Genomic DNA, 18289 nt, shown 5'->3' on the forward strand with positions numbered 1-18289 from the left:
CGCTTCTTGGACAGAATCTAGCACTACAGAAAAAAGAAATGCACTCAACAGGGCAGGGATGGAAGGTACCAGCGGGAGTGATCAGAAAAGGAACGCTGCCCGAGGCATCGGCGACCGCAGAACCGAGACGAGCCCACCGAGACCTGGCACATGCCTTCCTGCCTGCCGAAGCTGGTGTGGCGGGGGATGGCCAGAGCCACCGGCGCCGGGTGGGGTCAGTCGGTACAAGCTGAGACCGAGCCCCATGGTTTAGACCAGTATGGCCACCCGCGCGCAACCACACTCGGGTCCAAAGAGAAGCAACGCTCCACCACAGCGCCGGGTTCCCCCGGGGGTTGGCTGCGGAGGATCAAGGGAGCCGCGCCGTGTTGCTTAGCTACCGACGCAGGTCGCCTGGCGGGGCAGTTCCAGAGACCCTTTCGCAGGACGGAAGTGATGCATAGTGGGTGGGGCCTCAGAGGCTGGCGCGTTCTGCGGCGGGGGCGGGAGCTTGGCTTGCGGTTGAGGCGGGGCCTGCGAAGATAAGGAGACCCGCAGCCGGGATCTGAGAGGCTGGCGCGGGGCGGGGCCTGCGTGGGTGGGGCGGGGCCGACAGCGGGGTGGGCGGGGTCTGAACGGGCCCGCAGTGGGGGTAACTTGCTGCGGGGCAGAGCCTACAGGCTTGATAGGCGGGGTCAGCGTGTGACGGGGCGGGGCGTACGGCGGGAATGGGCGTTTCTAGGGCGGGGCCTGCGGCGGGGAGAGCCACTACTCTAGGACCCAGTCCTGGCGCCTTGGTCTCCGCCGTGCGGCATTTCCCGGTGGCGGATCGCTGTCTCGGGATCGGGCGCATGAGCCAGCTTTCATAGTAGTGTGCGAGGAGCCCCGAGTGTGCCGCGCCCCGATCTGAGGTAACCCGATGTCTCGCGCACGCGGCTTCGCTCTGGTGGGAGCGGCCCGGTCGAGCACCGGGCTGCGGGGCCGCGGGACCGCGGGCGGGGCGCGCCGCCTGGTGACCGGCCTCCTCAGGCTGGCCCGAGCACCCGGAGCAGAGAGGTCATCGCCCTCGGGCCTGCGCGTCCGCTGACCGCCTGACGCTCGGGTCGCGGGGCCCGCGGAGTCCGGATCGGCCCTGCACTGCATCCGCTCTACCGGGCGCTGCGATGATAGGTGAAGGAGCGGACCCCGGAGGTGCAGAAGAGAAAGTGCAGGGCAGAGGCGTGGACACCCGGCGTGCCCGCTGGGGCGGGGGTCTGCTGGCGCCTCATCGGCTTGCAGTCTTTGCTGCTCCCTTGGCAGACTCGGGGCGGCGGGGTCATGAACCAGCTGCCACTGCGGAGGGGAAGCCCAGGAGCGTGGGAGAGACCAGGGTTTGGTATTGTGGGTGTGGGGGGGTGTCGCCTGCTTACCCCCTCTACTGTTTCTTCTCTGTTGGCCTTTTCTCAGGCTCCTGTGCTGTTATCTGCTGCTGTGTATCAAAGTTTCTGTGGGTTAGGCGTTCCGAGTTTCCCTGCCCAGCTGACAGTCCCAGGAGAGTCTAACTGCAGGATGGCTCTCCCACAGGGCTGGTGGCTGGAGTCCCTGACTTGCCTCAGGGCCTTTCCTTAGGACAGCTGAGAGAGAAGGGGGGGGCCCTGGGGGGTGGGGGGTGGGGTGGTAGGGAGGAGGTGGAAACCACTATACTTTTTATGACCTGGTTTTGGAGCCTGTGCACTCTATTCTTAAGTACAAGGGACTCCACCTTCTGAAGGGAGACTTAACAAAGAGTTTGTGAAAATAGTTTAAAACCACTGTACCACTTACCATCCCATCCTGTGGGAAAACTCCAGTTTCTGTAATTCTGGCTGAAGTTCTGGGCTTCATTCATTTGGGCTCTAAATTTCTGTAAATCTAATTAGTTAACCACACATTGGTAAGGAGCCCTCCATCCTCCCTTGAGTGGGAAAGGGTTAGTCCCAACGAAACCACACTGGGCATGTGGGAAAATGGATTCTCCCAAGGACTGTCAAGGTACTCTTACTCTAGAGAAGGTGTAAGTGTCAGGTAGTCACATCTGACTTGTGCCCTGTTTCTAATCCACTCGTAATTCATCTGCTCCTGCAAGCTGTAGATTTCAAAGAAAATAGTTAATTAATGCTCTAGTGAATGGCTCTTCAGAGCTTAACTAGAACTGAACATTTTTTAAATTATTTTTTTAGTTGTAGATGGACACAATATCTTTATTTGTTTTTATGTGGTGCTAAGGATCACACTCAGTGCCTCACATGTGCGAGGCAAGTGCTCTACCACTGAGCTACAGCCCCAGCCCTATAATTGAACATTTATTCAGACATGTGTTTATGTTTATTTTATTTCTCACCTCTGCTGTGCTTTTGATCTTGGGAAACAAAGGCAATAAAATAAGTGTCTGCTCTCAGCTTTCTAACAGCCTGAAGGAGATCTCCCCAGCTACTCAGAGTCCAGAGCTATAAGGAGCCCCTAAGCTGGAGGGCATGAGGCCTTGGTGGATGTGAGGCATGTATTGGCTTTGAAGGTGGAGTAGGAGTGAGTGGAGGAAGAAGGACAGATAAAATGGTGTGTCCAGAACAGCAGTGTGACTAGAGGAAGCAGAATTGGGACAAACATGGTGTGGGCTTTGGGGAGATGACACTGGAGAGATAGACAGGAGCCAAGAGTGAAAAGACCTCAAAATAATCCAGGTGTTAGTTTTTATTTTAAAATGGTGATGAGCCATTCCAGAATGATAGGCAGGGGAATAACATGACCAAGACATATTTTAGGAAGATTTGAGAGGGCTTTAGAAATTCTAGTGAGAAGTCCTAAGAATATGACATAAAGTGTTGGCCATTGAAAAGAGGGGCTAGAAAGAAGAAATAGATGAGCTACAGTCTGCACAGGTGTTTTTGAGTCTTCTGTATGTCTCACTCAGAATTGGTTTATGTAAAACCTACAGACTTGGTATATTTTGTTCCCATTTTCATTTGTAAAATTCTTCATGGATAGGCTTTCAGAATGCCTCACAAAAAAAAAAAAAAGAAGAAGCAAGCAAAAGAAAAGACGGAGCAGTCTCCTAACCAACAACTAGGAAGCGATGCTGAGAATCGAAGTGAGTTTCCTCAAAAGTGAAACAGATGTTAGAATCATCAAGAGATGGAGTGTACAGGAGTAGTGTGCTGGCTGTGTGTTGACAACCCCTGGATGTGGGAAATGTATATATGTGCGGCCATGTACTTTACTTCTTTTTAATGAAAGTTATTTTTTAAAAAGTGGTAAAGAGGTAAATCAAAGCTGAGGGCCTCTGACCTTGTAGGGATGATCAGAAGTCATTGAGTTAGAGTTACACTTTATCTTCCAAACAGCTATTGCTTCCCACCACACTCACTTAATGTAAGGACAAGAATGGGGCTGGAGTTGTGGCCCGGTGGTAGAGTACTTGTCTGGCATGAATGAGGCACTGGGTTTGATCCTCAGCACCATGTGTAAATAAATAAAATAAAGATATTATGTCTGTCTACAACTAAAAATTATTATTATTATTTTTAATATTTACTTTTTAGTATTTGGCGGACACAACATCTTTGTCTGTATGTGGTGCTGAGGATCGAACCCGGGCCGCACGCATGCCAGGCGAGCGCGCTACCGCTTGAGCCACATCCCCAGCCCCGTAAAAACTATTTATATATATATATATATGAATGAATGACACTGACCTGCAGAAGAGCCACAGGTGAAACACCTACCCTAAAACTCAGAAAGAGTTATTCGAGGACCAACCCAGAAAACTTGAAACTGACTGGGTGTGATGATTGCTCATCTGAAATGCCAGTAGCTCTTATCCCTCAGCTTATCTTTAGGAAGCTCTGTGTGCCATCCTTGGTTGCTTTTAAAGTCCTTCATGTGAAGGAAAAGAATTTATTGAGGCTTTTGAATGCTGACTGCATGTGCTGTGAAATTCTGCCTTTGTCAGGGAATCATGACCTTAAAATTTGTTCTCAGTCGAAAAATGAATGTGGGCCTATTCTTTGCCTCGAGATTATTCTTGGTGAGGAGAGGAAATAGCTGTTCACTGTAAACAACTGGACTCTGTAACTGTCTTTGTCTGACATCTGCTTGGTCAGCTGGAAGCTCCAGTGCTGCCTTCTTAATGTTTGTGGTGTCCCTCAGACACCTCATATTGGATTGCTGTCAAAATACATGGGCCAGGGGCTTCAATTTTAGCTCAGTGGTAGAGTGCTAGCCTAGCATGTATGAGGCATGGGGTTTGATTCTTAGCACCACATATAAATAAATAAATAAATAAAGGTATAAAAAATTGCACCTATAAAATACATGGACCAGAAGCTGGGCATGGTGGCACACGCCTGAAGGGTGTTAAAAGTTCAAGGCCAGGCTCAGCAATTTATCGAGACCCTGTCTCAAAACAACAAAAAATAAAATGGGCTGGGGATGGGCTGAGGTTGTTGCTCAATGGTAGAGCACTTACTCGCCTAGCATGTATGAGGCACTGGGTTCGATCCTCAGCACTAAGTAAAAATAAATAATGTTATTGTGTCCATTTACAACTAAAAGTTTTTTTCTTTTAAAGAGCTGGGGATGTTGCACAATGGTGGAGCATTCCTGGGTTCAGTCCTTAAAAAAAAAAACCCATTCTACTGTCATCTATAACTAATTAGAACAAATTTAAAAAGTGATTAATAAAAAGCTACTACACCTTGCACCAAGCCTCTCTTCCCTGTTTATTTCAACACATTCTTCCCTCTTTTTTTTTTTTTTTTTTTAAGAGAGTGAGAGAGAGAATTTTAATATTTATTTTTTAGTTTTCGGCGGACACAACATCTTTGTTTGTATGTGGTGCTGAGGATCGAACCCGGGCCGCACGCATGCCAGGCAAGCATGCTACCACTGGAGCCACATCCCGAGCCACATCCCCAGCCCCCCCCCCATTTTATTTATTAATTTTAATTTACAAGTTTAAGTTATCCTTGATTTTTTAAAAAGTCTGCTTTGTAAAATTGTTATACCATCCAGTGGGGTGCGGTCATGTAAGCTGCTCTTCTCTGAGTAGGAACATTCAGCCAGCTGAGCTAGAAATTTGGGGCAAACAGCAGGGGGCCTTCTTTACTCCCATAAGAGATCCAGACCTACCATAGGGCCTCACAAAGTGGCTGAGGTTGGCTTTGAACTTGCAGTCCTTCCTGCCTCCACCTCCTGAGCCCTGGGATTGCAGGTATGCACACTGTACCCAGTTTTTCAGGTTCCTTTATAAAATCAGAGTTAAGACTTGAAGACATGCAGCTAAAATTAAATGAAGTCAGACTTTAAAGCATGAAATACATTTTTTTTTAGGATGAAATGCTTAGTTCTGAGTGATCTCTTGTTCATTTAAGGGAACATTGTTCATTGTTCCCTTAAAAGAGAACAGTAAAATGCACAATTTAAAAATTTTGCCAGGGAGCTCGGGTTGTGCTCAGCAGTAGAGCGCTTGCCTAGCGGGGTGGTGTCCTTGGTTCAATCCTCAGCACTGCATATAAATCAATAAAATAAAGGTATTATGTCCAACTGCAACTAAAAAATAAATATAAAAAAAAATTAGCCAGGTGTGGTGGCGCATGTTTGTAATCCCAGCATCTGAGAAAGCTGAGACACAGGAGGATCACAAATTAAAAGCCCACCTCAGGGCTGGGGATGTGGCTCAAGTCGTAGCGCGCTCGCCTGGCATGCGTGCGGCCCGGGTTCGATCCTCAGCACCACATACAAACAAAGATGTTGTGTCCGCCAATAACTAAAAAATAAATATTAAAAAAAAAAAAAGCCCACCTCAGCTACAGGGAGGCATTAAACAACTCAGTGAGACCCTGTCTCTAAATAAAATATAAAACAGCTCAGTGGTTGAGTGTCCCCGAGTTCAATCCCTAGTACCAAAAACCAAAATCTGAAAGTGGGGGATTCTTTCTTTTTGTGGTATGAGGAATTGAACCAGGGTGCTCTACCACTGAGCTACATATGCAGCCCTTTTTATTTTTCTATTTTGGGACAAGAGTTTGTGCTATTCTGCCTCAACCTCAGGAGTGGCTAGGTAGGCATGCCCCACCCCTTATACTCAGCATGAGGGCATTTATTATTAAAGCAACCTGAAATGATCTTTCTTCAAAAATGCAGTTTTTATTACATTTCTGCAGTTTAAAAAATTAGACTCCCCTCCTTTGGAAATATCTGTAGACTTTCCAGTTATTTGATCTGACAGTTTTCATTCTGTCCTTCCTGGAGATTTCATGCTTTCCCTAATTAAAAAACAATTAAAATGAGACTTTTGTTTTTACTTTCTGTTCTCTCTGATTGGATAAACTAATATTCTTAAAGAACTTTTGGGGGGAAATGAAGTACCTGTTTTCTTTCTTTCCTTTTGTTGTTATTATTTGTTTCAGTGCTGGGGCTCAAACCAGGGGATACCTTTTATTTCCTTTCTGGGTGTGTATGGTATTCCTGCCTCTTTGAAATGTCTGTGAGCTACAAACTATTGCACAATTTTATTGTTCTTGCTCATAATGAGAGTTGTATCAGCATAGGGACAGCCTGTTTGCTCCTGAGGACAGGTGTGGCAGCCCCAGTGGCTTTGGGCACAAGCACTAGCTGTGTCTGATTTCCTGGCAGCTCCACAGTGCCAGGGAGTGACGGGTGAAAACTCAAGGATTGTCCTAATTCAGGTTGCCCTTTGAGTCATTTATTCACCTTAAGCAATGTGTGTCATGTTACTGCGCTTTCTTTCCCACACATTTCCTTTCTTTTTTTGTTTTGTTTTATATGTCAAGAAATGTACTTAATAGTTATGATTTCGAAACCTCAAAATTGATAGGAGGAAACTCCAGTTAATTATTCTCTGAAATTTATGTGAATTTCCAATTTCTGTGCTGAAAGAATGGTGACTGAAAGGACACAGAGCTATGAATCTTTTCCTTAGTATCTTAACCGCTTTTCTTTCTGGAAGGCAGTGTTTTTAATTCCCATACCACGGCTTATACAAGTGCACAAGTGCAATTTTGTTTTCCTCTAAGAACGTCTCTTGAGTTCATGCTAACAAACATTAACACTCCTTAGGACTCATTTCTCACCTCCAACACTGGATTTTTTTTTAAAGAGAGAGAGGAGAAAGAGAGAGAGAAATAATTTTTTAACATTTATTTTTTAGTTTTCGTCGGACATAACATCTTTGTTTGTATGTTGTGCTGAGGATTGAACCCGGGCCTCACGCATGACAGGTGAGTGTGCTACTGCTTGAGCCACGTCCCCAGCCTCCAACACTGGATTTTACTAGCACAGAGGTACATGTTTTTGTCCTTCCCTTGGAAATTTCAGAAGCTTTGTCTTTTTGGCTGGAGTGGTTCTTGAAGTCCCTGTGGCCCACAGGTAGTGGATCCTTGCTGTGCTAACAAATGAACTAACAGACATACTCGAGATCAGGAATATTGTTTACCCTGTTTGTAGTTTGCAGATGCTTCCTGGCGATATTAGAAGTAAATATCACCAGGGATTGTGGGCTGGGATTGTGGCTTGGTAGAATGATCGCCTAGCATGTGCAGGGCCCTGGATTCAATCCTCAGCATCACATAAAAATAAATGAATGGAATAAAGGTATTTTTTTTTTTTAAAGAAGTAAAATGTTTCTGCTGTGGTCACTGAAAATGCCTAGAGCATGTTTTTCTTACCCCCTTTCTATATGGAATTCAACAACAGCAGTTGCAATGTGAAACAAAAAGAAGAAAGTCAGAGTTCAAACACCAACTCAGTTTAGGGCGAACCTTAGTTCTCTGTTGTTGCGCTTCTTAGGGTCTGGTTAACATGTGGAGCCCCCTGTGCATGCTGTGAGCCACTAGGCCTCACTTTTTTGTCCTCTGCCGAGGTGAAGGCAGCCCTCACCCTGCACTGTTTGCCTTTGCCCCTGAAACTTCTTCTGACTTCTAGTGGCAGCGAAGAGTGAATATCCACACGAAGGGGCCTGCAGGTTTCCACTTCCAACAGGGAGGAGAATTTCCCATTCTGTTCCCAAAGCCTCTGGGTCATCGTGCTTACCCCGCAGCAGCCTCACTGCCTGGTAACAGAGGCTCTAGCACTCCACTGTTGGAGAAGCTTTCAGGTGCACAGGATGAAGAAGCTGAAAGTAAAACCAGGCAGGCAGTGCAGTGGGCCTAGACTTCTTGCAGGTACACATTTCTCACATCTTCTTTTGAATTTCTTGTACTGTACCAGAAAGAGCCCTGAGAAAACCCAGGGAATCATCTGTGAAGTTAAAAAGTAGCCACTCTGGAAACCTACCCACATGTCAGAAGCTTTAGGTTAACGTGATAATGGGGAGTTCACCTTTTTGTTGTCAGCTTGCTAAGAGCCAAATGGCTGGACTCCATGGTTATGAGTGTAAGTGCCAAAGTACAGCCTGGCCCAGGGACAGTCCATGAGGACTTTCTTTATCAGGCCTCCAGAAACCTTGTCTCATGCTCTAGGCGTTTTCAGTGACCACAGCAGAAAAGCATGGATACCTTTCTGCTGTCGGTGAGCAAATCTTTGAACCTGTCTCTTGCTGTCCTTATTTTCAAACTAGGTGAAATGTGAGCCAACTTGCTTTGACTGTGCTGCTCTTGGGGCCTTTAATACTACACCTGTTTCCTGGTGACTGAGTAGAGTTCCCAGGAAGACTTAGCTCAGGATTTAGGGGTCTTGGGAAGAAATTTCTGATCAGCTCTTTAATTTTCGGAGACTTCCTCATCTGTGTCCAGTGCTCTCACAGCTCTTTTGAAGCAGGCATTTAAGCCATGGGGAGGATGCTTAGCAGGAGTGTGCCTTCCCTTTGGTATTCACTTGGATACCATGTGATCCAGCCTAAGGACCCTGCAGGACTCTGGTGTTTGCCTGGTGCCGTTGTGTATTTGGGCTATATGCTGTGAATATCTTTTTCTTCCCCTCTGTGGAAAGGGAAATGAATGCAGTGGGTAGTTTTCAGGAAGCCAGTAATTATTTTGAAAAAGAGAATTGCAGCATGCCAGGGTCTGGCTGTTCTTTACAGTGGGACTTCAAGTTACCACAAAACTCCACTGTTATCTGTGTTCTCTCAAACACAAATGATACAAAACAAAAAGTTTCTGCCTTTGGAATAAACTAGCTTTGTAGTGAGGTGGCTCTGAGGCATGCATGGGGCTGCTTGTGGGAAAGCTGGTTCTTCTTGAACTTGAATGAACCTCTGATCCTGCCTCCCTTTGTAAAGTTTTTTCATTTTTTGTTGTTGTTGTTGTTTTGGTATCCATGTTTGAACCCAGGGGTGCTTAATGAGTGAGCCATATCCCCAGCCTTTTTTTTTTTTTTTTGCATTTTATTTAGAGACAAGGTCTTACTGAGTTGCTTAGGGCCTCTCGATTAGTTGCTGAGGATGGCTTCAAACTCAGGATCCTCCTGCCTTAGCCTCCCCAGATGCTGGGATTACAGGCGAGCACCACAGCGCCCAGCTTCCTTTCTTTTTTGATTTTATTTCTTTTTAACTTTTTGTTTTGACTAATTATGAATTCAAAAAATGTTGCAAAAATAATATCAAGCTGTCCCTGCAGCTTCCCCGTCCCTGAATAGAAACCTGACGTTTTGCAGCAGGAAATTGACATTAGGTAGGCCTTACCCTTTCAACTTTCACATGCACTCATTCATTTGTGTGTCTGGCTTTTTCTGACCCTTCAGCACAGAGAGAGAGCTGTGTGACAGCCCTGGGGCCCAGGGACAGAGCAAGCAGAAGCCATCTCACACCCTGCTCCCTCCTGCCTTCAGTTCTGAGCTCTCACTAGCTGTGTCTGGTGTCTGTCACTGTGCTCAGGCCAAGCTTCCCAGTGGTGCCTGTGTGGCTTGCTCTTAGAGACTCAGCTCAGGCTGGAATTTCAAGGGAAAAGAACCCCTGGGTATAATTTATTGTGTTAACATAGGGAGGGGCAAGGCTGTCTTCTCTCCATCTGCGTAGGTGTGCTTGTAGGATAAATAGCATTATGTCATTTAATTTGGACCTAGGGTCCTACCAACACTTGGCTCGTCAGTTTTCTCTCATAAAGAATAGAAGACTTCAGAGAAGGATCACATTATCTTTCATCTATTTTTTAATGAAGTATCTTTGTTTTATTTTGGGGGCATGCTTGGGAATCAAAACCAGGGTCTTGAGCATGCTAAGCAAGTAATCTACCACTGAGCGACACACCCAGTCCTATAAAGCCTCTTTACTTTTACTGGGACAAAAGTCTTGGAACTCTGTTAATGATTAGGAGGCAGGCAAGAAGCATGATGCTGCCCAAGTTCTCCTTACTACCTGAGCCACCTCCCGCTTCTGTCTGTTGGCACTGGTGTGCGGCTCCCTCCCATGGGAAGCCTGTCAAACCTCCAAAGACATTATGGGCAGAATTTAATCTCTCTTTTGTGAATCATTTATTGTTGACCCTGATTTAAAAATAGCTGTGTGGGGCTGGGGTTGTGGCTCAGTGGCAGAGTGCTTGCCTTGCACATGTGAGGCTGGGTTCGATCCTCAGCACCATATAAAAATAAATAAACAAAAGAAAGATATTGTGTCCATGTATAACTAAGAAAAATAAAAATATAAGGATTAAAAAATAGCTGTGTGAGGGAGGCCAGCTTTTGCCAGGATGAGGACTGTGGCCTTCTGGCATGGCCTGCCATAGCGAGCAAGGCCTGACTGACTGTGGCCAGTCCAGCAGAACTGAGAAACCCAGCTGCAATAGCTATCTGGATCAACCAATCTCTCTCTCTCTCTCTCTTGTGCTGGGATTGAACCTAGGGCCTTGCTTGTCCTAGGCATGTGCTCTGCCACTGAACTACACTCGTAGCCCTTGTCTACATTTTAATGATAGCCAGGGGAAGGGTTTTGTTTGTTTGTTTCCCTAGGACTTTGGATATTGTGCTAGTTGCTGTCTTTAGACTTTTCTAGACAACTGGTGAAATAATATAGGAGATAAAAAGGAAAATTAGCAAACCCTGGAAGGCCCAGCCTAAGGATGCTGGGTTGTTCACAGAATTGCCGATCTGGTAGGTGCCTAGCCTGAGGAGTGCCCTGATGAGACCCTGCCGTGGCCATGGTCCTCCTGCATCCTCGGCCTCCTGTCTTCCCTTCATGCCTGTCATTTCCTGAGAGTGGCTCTCTGTTCCTTCCATCAGCCTCGCATACTCTTGGCATCCTTCCAACCAGTCCCTTTCCACCTAAATTAGCCATAGTCCTCTGGCAGCCAAGAATCTTGCCAAACTTAGAGTGGGAGCTGTGTCTGAGCTGCCCCAGTGAGGAGGTGGTAGGCCAGAGGTGAGCAGGCATTTTGCACCTGTGTCCACCTAGTGGGTCAGATGACGGAGGGGTGTGTGGCTCCAGAAATGTGGTCTGACACCTTGAGTCTGTGCTCCTGGGTCATGATGTTCCCTTTGTGGTGTGATGAGATAAAAGAAGTACTCCCAAGAAACCAAGAATTCTATTGGCTTTGAGTCACAAGTGGTTAGGAAACCAGAAAAGGACCTAATAAATAAGATGGCAGTTGCCACATTACTGGAGCAAGGCCTGACTGACTGACTGTGGCCAGTCTAGCAGAACTGGGAAACCCAGCTGCAACAGTTATCTGAATCAATCAATCTATCTATCTCTTTCTCTCTCTCTCTTTCTCTTGTGCTGGGATTGGTAGGATTCAAAACGAAGGGCTGTAAGCATAGAGAATAGAACAATGTTTGCTGGCCTCTTGGGGACACTGGAGGGTCAGTAACTCCCATCACATGGCCAATGGTCATAATTATAGCAGTGGATTCACACCCAGGCTTTACAGACACCTGGAAGGCATGCAGGTGGAAAAGGAATGAGATGCTGTTCCAAGACAAGCTGGTCTGGAGTTGGTGAGGAGAGCAACTTTCAGCTCAGAATGCCTGTGCTTTCCGACGGTGGGGTTGGGCAACATGGTAGGGGTCTCAGCATCCTCTCTGCAGCAGCGAGAAAGCTCTCAGGTGAGGCAGCCCCCCTTTCAGGACCGTGGAGAGCAGCACTTCCCAGACTTGGAAGACAGTAAAGACTTGAGATCTTTACTGGATGTGTGAGGCAACTGTTAGGATTATTTTTATTTAAAACTTTTCTTAAATCTTCTCAACTTTTTCTATGTAAATATATTTTCAAAGGAAATGTTGGAGTCAAGAGCTCAGTAGGAACCTGGCTGGAGCCCAGAGCCCTGGCCCCTTGGTACATGCTGGCTCTCATCCACTTCCCCCAGATCCCCATGGCTGCCCTGTAGTTCTTTCGCCCTTACACCCTTCCAGCTGCACACCCTTCCAGGTGCTACTGCTACTCCAGAAAACCAGAATAATAGCTTACAACATCTGCAGTGAGCCTATAGATTCAAGGAGCTGAACACACCCCAGATAGGATAAACTCAAAGAAACCTGTGCCAAGACCCGTTATAATCAAATTTCTGAAAACTAAAATCAAAGAAAAAAATATGAAAGCAGTAAGACAGAATTGATATTTCATTTTGGGGAAAAGACAATTTAAATGACAGAAGATTTTTCATCAAAACCATAAAGGCCAGAAAGACGCAGCTTAATTTGTTCCCAGTTCTGAAAGAAACAGACCTACCAAACCCTGACGAATCTTCAGAGATAGGAAAGAAGGCATCCTCCATGAAGGAAAGACAAGTGTTTCGCCTGCACATAAGAATGGCTGAGGGAGGGCTGGGGTTGTGGCTCAGAGGTAGAGTGCTTGCCTAGCATGTGTGAGGTACTGGGTTCGATCCTCAGCACCACATAAATAAAAGATATTATATCCACCTATAACTAAAAAATAAATATTAAAAAAAAGAATGGCTGAGGGAGACTTTTGGAATGGAAAGGAATGACAGTCTTCAAATGTTAGGAAGAATAGCAGAAAAAGAAAAATAAGGGCAAATGTCATAGACCTCTCTTCTTGTGAGCTTCCTAAGATTTGACAATTGAAGCAAAAGTTTCCACTGAGGTGGTTCTGTATATGTACTTTAGTCCTATAAACAGGGAAGGAGAGTCCAGGGACCTCCAGCATTAAGGTGTCCCTACTTCACTCCAGCCAGCAAGTACTGACACCAGTAGGTTGCAGTGAGTCAACCAGTATAAAGTACTACGCATAGCAACAATAAAAAAAAAAAAAAAAAAAAACTGTAGAAACCCTATAGCTAGCTGGGTGCAGTGGCACACGCCTGTGTTCCCAGAGACATGGGAGGCTGAGGCAGGAGGATCCCAAGTTTAAGGCCAGCCTCTGCAATTTAGTGAGATACTGTCTCAAAACAAAAAGGGCTAGGGACACAGCTCAGTGGTAAAGTGCTCCTGGGTTCAATCCCCAATGCCAAAACCAAACAAACAAACAAACAGCAACAACAATAAAACCCCAAACCAACCTGATATGTATATCAAATGGGAATTCTAAAATTCAAATTACCCACAGGAAGTCAAGGAAAAAAAAAACAGGAACAACAAAATAGAAGGATCAGGACTGGGGATATAGCTCAGTTGTTAGAGTGCTTGCTTCACGTGCACAAGGCTCTAGGTTCAATCCCCAGCACTACAAAAAAAAAAAAAAAAAGAGCAAACAAAACAAGAAGGCCTAACTGAGAATTCCAAACTGAGAATTCCATGAACAGTAAGTGGTCTGACTATACAAAGTAAAAGATTGGAAAAGTGAATTAAAAAAAAAAAAAAAAAGAACAAACTCTAATCTGTGTGCTGTCTAAAAGAAACTCATTTCAAATGTAATGATATAGATAGGTTGAAAATGAAAGGATGGAAAAAGACATTCCATGCAGGCATCAATCAAAGAGAAGAGAAGAGTGACGGTATTGCCAGCAGATCGGACAGAGCAGGAAAATCAGTAGGGACAGAGTAGGACGCCACATAACAAAACAAGAGACAATCCACCAAGAACATGTAGCATCTTCATCACAAATTTCAACAAACGAGAGCACACAACTACTGTGTGATCCAGCAACTGCTGCAGGGAAATGGATCATTCAACCTGCTTGTGAATGTTCATAGCAACTTGGTTCATGTTGGCCCATGCTGGAAGCCATCAGCGTCCCCACAGAACTGGCTGAGCAGGTGGTGGCCACTTACACAGCAGTACCCAGTGACAAAAGGACTGTGGAAAAGGCAGCCATGGGACAGTCCCAGAGGCATGATGCTGGGTAGAAATCCAGGATCCAGCATCAGTTCACAGGCTGCTTCCATTTACAGGCATTCTCCGAATCACAACACTTGAGAAATGGGGAGTGTGTGGTAGTCACACCTTGGGGGTGGGGGGGCAGGTGGGTGTGACAGCGCAGGAAGCACGGGGGCGACTGGCCACACTGCACTGGTGCACATGCTCACAGTGCTATTTCTGAGCTTTGTGAGTCACCACAGTTGCCATGTGACTACTAGAGAAACGGCGAAGGGTACACTGGACTTCTCAGAACCATCTTCACAACCTTCTGTAAACCTGTACTAAATTCAAAATAAAGAGTTTAAAAGGAGGGCTGGAGCTGTGGCTCAGTGGTAGAGCACCTGCTTAGCATGTGTGAGGCCCTGGGTTCAATTCTCAGCACCGAATATAAATAAATGAATAAAATAAAGGTCTAAAAAATATTTTAAAAAAAAGTTTAAAAGGAAACCACAGTTGATCAAAACTGAAACTTTCACACCTGTGGGAAGGAAGGATATCTGCTGGGTACAGATGTTCATTTGTGTACTGTGTAGAATACTTGCACACCACCATGGGGAAGGAACTGTTGTGTGTAAATGCCTGCAGGACTCCCTGGGAGATGCTGGAGGAACCGCCCCATGCAAAAATCTGTGTTCCTTGGTGAGTCTCAGTGACTCTAAGTTCTCAAACAAAGCACTTGATCCTTGGGCAGCTCCAGTCTGGAAATAGGATAGGTCTTTAAACTTGAAAAGAGGAATCAGCAGGACACTTGAGATGAGAAAGAGGCTCCTAATGTTTGCAGAAGACAAGGATGATGTGAATGAGGCCCTGGGTTCAAGCCCCAGCACCACATAAATAAAAAAGATGTGAAGGTAACGATTTGAGTCCTCTGTGCACACTAAACCAGATGCCTTGTGACATCTACACTGCTCTGCCACTTTGCACAGAAGACTGGAAGCCCATGTGGATACAAGAAACAGCTCCAAAAAGTGGGCAGGCCAAGCACAGTGGTGTGCACCTGTGGTCCCAGCTGCTCCAGAGACTGAGACAGAAGGATCACAAGTTTAAGGCCAGTCTCCAAGAATTAGCAAGACCCTGTCTCAAAACAGAAAAGAAAAAAAGAACTGGTATGTAGCTCATTGGTGGAGCCCTGATGTAGCATGTGTGAGGCCCTGGGTTTGGTCCATAGTACCACATAAATAAATAAATTGCATTTATTAAAAAGCAGACTATAAGAAACATTTTCCACTTTTACTATTAAAACAGGATTCTGATTAAGTCAAAATGCACAAGTGGTGGCTGGAATTCTATCATACTTTCAGCCCAGTGCAACATAAATCTGCAGGTATCACGCACAAACTATTCAAAATTAAAGTTTATAGTGGAAAAGTCACCATGGTTTTTTAGAATTTTTAATATTTAGTTTTTAGTTTTCGGCGGACAAACATCTTTGTTTGTATGTGGTGCTGAGGACCGAACCCGGGCCGCACGCATGCCAGGCAAGCGCGCTACTGCTTGAGCCACATCCCCAGCCCTAGTCACCATGTTATAACTACCTCATCACAAGGTATTTCAATCAAGATCTGCAGATATGCACCTCCGACAGGTAGGTGCTTTGATGCCAGGGTCCAGCCCCAGCGGAGATCCAGGGGTCCTGAAGGAGGAGTGGCATCAGCGAAAGAAGAGATGGGACGTCAAGTTGCAAGTTACAAGCAGCCTCCAGAAAAACATTTGCTGCCCCTAGAGAGGGGCCTTTATTTTTATACCATTTTTGCAGGTGTTTTTTCAGGTAGTTAATGGATAGCCTCAAAGCCCAAAACTTCTTTGATTTACATAATTTTCAAGAGTTACAATCTTTTCTGACACATATTGATTACTTAAGATATTGAGTACATTGTTTAAAATTTTTTTCTGTAACCTTTGGCAATGATGATTAAGCTTTTACATGTTCACCTCAATCACTAAGTACTTGGCTACACAACTAGACTACATGTCTCTGGACCTGTTATTAACTTCTGACTTTAAAGCATACCTATGATTATTGATAAGCTTTCTTACTTCTAAAGTGCCAGTAAAATGCACTTAAAATAGTGAAAGTCTATTACTTAAAAGCCTACTACTCTGAAGTACCTCTAAAATATATTTATATTAATTTTACATTATTCTATTTTTAATTTCCAAGGTAATTTATTTTTTTCATATGACCTATTTAACTGCTTTCTTTAAAAGTTTCCTTAATCCTTGGTCAAAGCACACCAATTCTTATGTCTTTGTAATCTTATTTTTTTTAAAGAGAGAGAGAATTTTTTAATATTTATTTTTTAGTTTTCGGCAGACACAACATCTTTGTTTGTATGTGGTGCTGAGGATCAAACCCGGGCCGCACGCATGCCAGGCAATCGCGCTACCACTTGAGCCACATCCCCAGCCCCTTTGTAATCTTTTCTTATTTTAATATTTATTTTTTAGTTGTAGTTGGACACAATACCTTTATTTTATTCATATATTTTTATGTGGTGCTGAGGACTGAAACCAGGGTCTCGCAGGTGCGAGGTGAGCGCTCTACACCTGAGCTACAACCCCAGCCCAGTAATCTTTAACTAAAGGGCAGGCTTTTTACCTCAACAGGGTGCTTAGTGCAAATTGTTAAGCTTTTCTTAGGAACCTTGATTTGCAATCTTTTTCCCGTGAATTTCTTGAAGAATAACACTATTGTTTATATCCTGAGAGAGATTGAAACACATCTTGGGGCATGTCTTAATTATATCCTTAGTCTCATTCTGAGAATTTTCCTGCAATCTCAGGCAACACGTGCTTTTATTATTGAATGACATATGCCCTACCTATTATCCATATCAGGAGTATCATAAACAAAACACTTAACATTCCCTGTGGTTCCCGTTTCCAGATGGTGCGGCCCTACCACAGCATCCCCCACACTGTGACCCTGTCAGACAGTGGGTGCAGAATGCCTTCACCACTTTGAAAGTTAAAACTATTGGAGGAACTGCAAATAAGGAACATGTGAAAATGAGCATAGCAATGCTGAAGCATTAGAGCATTTTTAAAAAGTGACTCAGAGCGACAAATCTGAGCTCTTGCTGTTAGCCACTGTCCATGGATGTGTGAAGCACTAGTTTTACAATTCTGAGAAGGAAAATGTCACACTGCCATGTATAATCATCTCATTGTGTGCTCTGGACCACACGTGATCTTCAGATCCTCTTTCAGAGTTTGATGCATCTCAGCCAATTTTCTCAGAAAGCTGCTTGTCACACAGCTGCAATTTTTTTTTATTTTTTTATTTTTTAGTTTTAGGTGGACACAATACCTTTTTTTATTTTTATGTAGTTTTGAGGATCAAACCCAGGATCTCACACAAGCTAGGCAAGTGCTCTACTGCTGAGCCACAACCCCAGCCTACATGGCTGCAACTTTTAATAAGAACCTGGGTATTGAGGGTTTTGAAGACTTCCTTAGCAACCGTGATGAAGCTTCTGGGCTAACTCCTTACTTTGTTTGCAAGGTGGAGTACGGTGGCCCATACTCCTGTAATCCCAACATCTCAGGAGGCTGAGGCAGGAGGATTGCGAATTCAAGACTAGCCTCAGCAACTTACCAAGGCCCTCAGCAACTTAGCAATACTCTATCTCAAAAAATTAAAAGGACTATAGATGGAGCCGAGTGGTTAAGTGCCCCTAGATTCAATCCCTGGTACCAAAAATATTAAAAAGGCTGACATGGTGGCACATACCTGTAATCCCAGCAGCTTGGGAGGCTGAAGCAGGAGGATCATGAATTCAAATTTATCAAGGCCCTAAGCAACTCAGTGAGACCCCTGTCTCTAAATAAAATGTAAAAAAGGACTGAGGATGTGGCTCAGTGGTAAAGAGCCCCTGAGTTCAATCCCTGGTATCAAAAAAAATAAATAAATAAAAGATAAAAAGGGGGGGGGCTGGGGATGTGGCTCAATTGGTAGCGCGCTCGCCTGGCATGCGTGCGGCCCGGGTTCGATCCTCAGCACCATATACAAAGATGTTGTATCCGCCCAAAACTAAAAAATAAATACTAAACTTCTCTCTCTCTCTCTCTTAAAAAAAAAAATCTGTG

General features: G+C 45.0%; 1 protein-coding gene across 1 annotated transcript in view; it reads left to right on the forward strand.

The window, feature by feature from the left end:
- The first annotated feature begins 721 nt into the window (after nucleotides 1-721).
- Nucleotides 722-18289, forward strand: part of Fam234a (family with sequence similarity 234 member A) — a 32019-nt gene continuing 14451 nt past the window's right edge. The window contains exon 1 of the mRNA XM_046440940.2: nucleotides 722-890. The gene's annotated coding sequence lies outside the window, so the exon portion shown is untranslated. The remainder of the gene's footprint in view (nucleotides 891-18289) is intronic.

Source organism: Marmota monax, unplaced genomic scaffold (assembly GCF_021218885.2).
Source record: "Marmota monax isolate L192 unplaced genomic scaffold, Marmota_monax_Labrador192_F-V1.1 WCK01_AAM20220418_F8-fsc00035, whole genome shotgun sequence".
Classification (NCBI taxonomy): Eukaryota; Metazoa; Chordata; class Mammalia; order Rodentia; family Sciuridae; genus Marmota; species Marmota monax.